We start from the raw sequence: 5,042 nt of genomic DNA on the forward strand, positions 1-5,042 counted from the left end.
TGACATACCTGGTTCATTATGTGACAGCAGTATGCATGATAGCTTGCTTATCAATTGTTCGCTCCAAATTATCTAATCTGTATGAATGGTTACATTAGTGTAGAATATATCAATGCCAATGAATTTTTTAGCTCTGCATTGTTCTTGTAAGTACATGATGTCCTTTATCAGTGTACTTATATTGACAGGTAGTTGTTCATGTACCATCACTCTGCAGCTTATTTTTCTTTGCCCTCCATTTTTTACACATCAGATCTATATTTACTCTTACCATAAGGTTGGTACTAAAGAAGTTAAGCTGTGCATTGCTCTTGGTTGTACCTTTTGCCTGTATCGCTGCACTTACATTTATAGCTACTTGGTTATGTAGCATCACTCTTCATCTTATCTTAAATATTCTCCATTTTTTCGTATATTATCACATCTATATTTACTCTTAACAAAATGTAGAATAAATGCAATGCTTATGAAGAAGATTCTATGGTAAACTTCTTGAATTGCCCCCCCCATCAGTATGGACAAGGGCTTTATAGAGCCTGTCTTCACCAGTAATGTAAGTTTGTCCTTCTCAAGCCTTCAAACCTTGTTGTGTATATTTGGTTAGGCATGACTGCAACAGTTGTTTATTTTTGGTGTTTGCATCAAATTGCATGTTTAAAGTTTATTATGTAGTTCATAAACAAAAGTTTGTCCTTCTCAATTTAAGTTTTTAGTTGTACAACCAAGTTCTTTCTTCATACCATGTAAATTAAACTATACATAGCAAGTGATCTTCTTTTGCACTGCATGTATGCTTCTGTTCTTCATCCGTAATCCAGTGGTGTCGTGAACCTACCCACTACAGGACAATGTCATATTCTGCAATGTCTTAACTATGAACAATGTCATATCATTCTACTATTATTTAAACCATCTCTTTATTTGCTAATCTGAAATGGGATAAATTGACATCACACTAACCATTGATACTTATGAGTCCTTGATCTGTAATCCAGTGGTGTCGTGAAGCTGCCAACTCCTTCACAATGTCATTTCCTGCCATGTCTTGACCTGAACAATACCATATTGTGTTAATGCAATTTTAAACTGTGTCACTTTATTCGTCAGTAAGAAATGTGATGAATTGTCAGCACTGATACTTTTATGTGCAAAACCTGTCATCTGTCTGCTTGTTTATCTTTCAGAGTGAGGAAGATATAAGTGTTGAACAAGCGCAGTCTCATCAGCTTGCTCAGGTGCTTGTGCTGCAGCTCCCCAGCAGGGCTAACCTTTCTTGAACTCTATTGAAGTGTTGTCGGTTTTGTATATTATTTTGTCGGCATGTTTATTTGCACTGGTGGTGATCTTTGATGCCCAGTGTATGTAATATGCTGTCTACTTGTGCTTTATTATCATAGTGGCAAACTTTGATGCCCAGTGGATGTAATATGTCGTAATTTCTTTATTGTATAGTCTAGGTTTTTTCTTATTCACGATGCTGCAGTTATTTTACTGTATATATATCCTGTCTTCGCAGTAAACCGGCCAAACCGTAAAATTACGATACATAATCGGGACGTCAAGCAATCACGATGTATGATCCGCATCATGGGCCCCATCATCTTGGTCCGTTAAAAGGCCAAAAGTAAACTGGCCCACTAGTAGATTCGGGCCTTTAATAGGCCGAGTAACCCCCGACCCTCTTTTCGCAAGAAAACTCAATGGGCTTTTAGGAGGCTGAGAAGTAGGTTGGGCCTGAAACGTGCCGAACAGCTCACGGGCCGGCAGCAGCCCGAAATGGACCCCGACCCATGATTGTGCGAATCAAATCACGAGCTTTTAACAGGCCAAAATTTTCTCGGTCCTTGTTTGGCCCAATCAGATATCGGCTGCGAGCAGGCCGGATGCAAACCGGGCCGTAGTTAGGCCCAACTATATGATGGGCTTTTAACAGGCCGAAATTAATATAGGGACGAAATGTTAAACGGGCCCTTAACAGGCCGAAACTAATATTAGGCCGAATTACTAAATGGGCCTTTAGCAAGTGGGCGCAAAAGCATAGCGTCCAGTTGACGGGCCGAATCTGATATGAGCCATAATTTAGCCCAAAGCCTCTTAAAGGGCCGGACCTAATCTGGGCCGTAATTTGGCCCAGAACGTGGTAGGCTTTTAACGGGACGGATCTCATATGGGCCATTATTAGGCCCGGGACGTGGCAGGACATTAATGGACCGGATCAAATATGGGTCGGGATTTGGCCCAAAACATGGCAGCCAGTTAATGGGCCGGCCTGCTAGGGTCCTCAAAATCTTGTGGGTCTACAGCTGGGCTGGCCCATTAATGTCGGCGAAATCTCATGGGCCTTTAGCTGGGCCGGCCCATTATGATCCGCAAGAATCTTTTGGGCCTTTACCTAGGTCGGCCCATTATGGCACACAAAAATCTTGTGGGCCTTTAACTGGGTAATTCCATGATCAACCATCCGCCATCACCAATTTCATGATGCTCACTGCCGTGCGTGAGTAATTCCATTGTAGGCTTGCTGGACGGTGATGGGTTGGATGAGATTTACCATGTAATCAAGCTATTTTGTTAGGGTTTGATCCCTAGTATCCACTATGTTTTGAGATTGATGTTGCTATGACTTTGCTATGCTTAATGCTTGTCACTAGGGCCCGAGTGCCATGATTTCAGATCTGAACCTATTATGTTTTCATGAATATATGTGTGTCCTTGATCCTATCTTGCAAGTCTATAGTCACCTATTATGAGTTATGATCTAACAACTCCAAAGTGACAATAATCAGGATACTTCTCGGTGATGACCGTAGTTTGAGGAGTTCATGTATTCACTATGTGTTAATGCTTTGGTCTGGTTCTCTATTAAAAGGAGGCCTTAATATCCCTTAGTTTCCACTAGGACCCCGCTGCCACGGGAGGGTAGGACAAAAGATGTCATGCAAGTTCTTTTCCGTAAGCACGTATGACTATTTACGGAATACATGCCTACATTACATTGATGAACTGGAGCTAGTTCTGTGTCACCCTATGTTATAACTATTACATGAGGAATCGCATCCGGCATAATTATCCATCACTGATCCATTGCCTACGAGCTTTTCAGAAATTGTTCTCCGCTTATTTACTTTTCTGTTGCTGCTGTTACAACTACTACAAAAACCCCAAAACATTTATCTTTACCTTTGCTACTGTTACCATTGCTATCATACTACTTTGCTACTAAATACTTTGCTGCAGATATTAAGTTATTCAGGTGTGGTTGAATTGACAACTCAACTGCTAATACTCAAGAATATTCTTTGGCTCCCCTTGTGTCGAATCAATAAATTTGGGTTGTACTTCACCCTCGAAAGCTGTTGCGATCCCCTACACTTGTGGGTTATCGAGACTAATTTATGGCGCCGTTGCCAGGGAGCATAGCTCTATTCTCTGAGTCACTTGGGATTTATATCTGTTGATCACTATGAAGAACTTGAAAGACGCTAAAACCAAGATTTTGCCCTCAACTACGAGGGGAGGTAAGGAACTGCCATCTAGCACTGCACTCGATTCTCCTTCTGTTATTAGTAGGCTTGCGACACCTAAACCTGCTACTGCTATGAATTCTGATATGTCGCATGTTATTGATGATGCCACTTCTGCTATGCATGATGAAACTACTTCTGTGCGTGATACTACTTTGCCATTAGGTGAATTTCTTGATGAACAACTTGCTAGAGTTAGGGGGAATGAAAATATTGAAGATACTATTATTGATGTTAGTGATGATGAAGGTTCTCCCAATGATTTCCTGTTGTTCCTAAGGGTTATGTTATGAATGAAGAAGCTGCTAGGGAAATCTTTGCTTGCAATGATAGATCTGATCTTAAGAAATTATTAGCTAAATGGAAGCAGCAGTCTCTTAATGCTAGAATGAAACCTGGCTCTGCTTTTGCTACTTCACCCATCTGTGTTACTGATAAGGATTATGAATTCTCTGTTGATCCTGAAATTATTACTTTAGTTGAATCTGATCCTTTTTATGGCCTTGAATCTGAAACTGTTGTGGCACATCTTACCAAGTTGAATGATATAGCTACCCTGTTTACTAATGATGAGAAGTCTCGCTATTTTTATATCCTTAAGATATTTCCGTTCTCATTAAAGGGTGATGCTAAGACTTGGTATAATTCTCTTGCTCTTGGTTGTGTGCGTAGTCCCCAGGATATGATTTATTACTTCTCTGCTAAATATTTCCCTGCTCATAAGAAACAAGCTGCCTTGCGGGAAATATATAATTTTGTGCAAATCAAAGAAGAGAGTCCCCCACAAGCTTGGGGGAGGCTTCTCCGATTACTTAATGCTTTGCCTGATCATCCTCTTAAGAAAAATGAAATACTTGATATCTTTTATAATGGACTAACCGATGCTTCCAAGGACTACTTGGATAGTTGTGCTGGTTGTGTTTTCAGGGAAAGAACAGTCGACGAAGCTGAAATATTATTGAATAATATGTTGACTAATGAAAATAATTGGACTCTTCCTGAGCCAATTCCTGAGGCAATTGAGCCAACTCCTGAGCCTATTCCTAAACCCACTCCAAAGAAGAGAGGTGTTTTATTTCTCAGTCCTGAAGATATGCAAGAGGCAAAGAAATCAATGAAAGAAAAAGGTATTAAAGCTGAAGATGTTAAGAATTTACCACCTACTGAGGAAATACATGGTCTTAATATACCGCTTGTTGAAGACCCACATTGTCTTGATAACCCAACATAGGTAGTAAAGGTAAATTCTCTCTATAGATATGATAAAGTTGAAATCCCCTCTACTAAATTTCATAGCCCATGCTTAGATGAATTTGATGACTTTATGGCTAGACAAGAAAGTTTTAATGCTTATGTTGGTAGAGAGTTAAAGAATAATGCTTTCGAGATAGGACGTGTAAGTGATAATCTGGCTAGAGTTAGAGATGAATTTCACCTTGTTAGCAAATATGCTTCTATGGTTGCTACTCAAGCTAAGCAAGTACTTAAAGCTCAAAATGATTTGCTTGAGGAATTAAA

The sequence above is a fragment of the Triticum dicoccoides genome, chromosome 7B (assembly GCF_002162155.2).
Source record: "Triticum dicoccoides isolate Atlit2015 ecotype Zavitan chromosome 7B, WEW_v2.0, whole genome shotgun sequence".
Lineage (NCBI taxonomy): Eukaryota > Viridiplantae > Streptophyta > Magnoliopsida > Poales > Poaceae > Triticum > Triticum dicoccoides.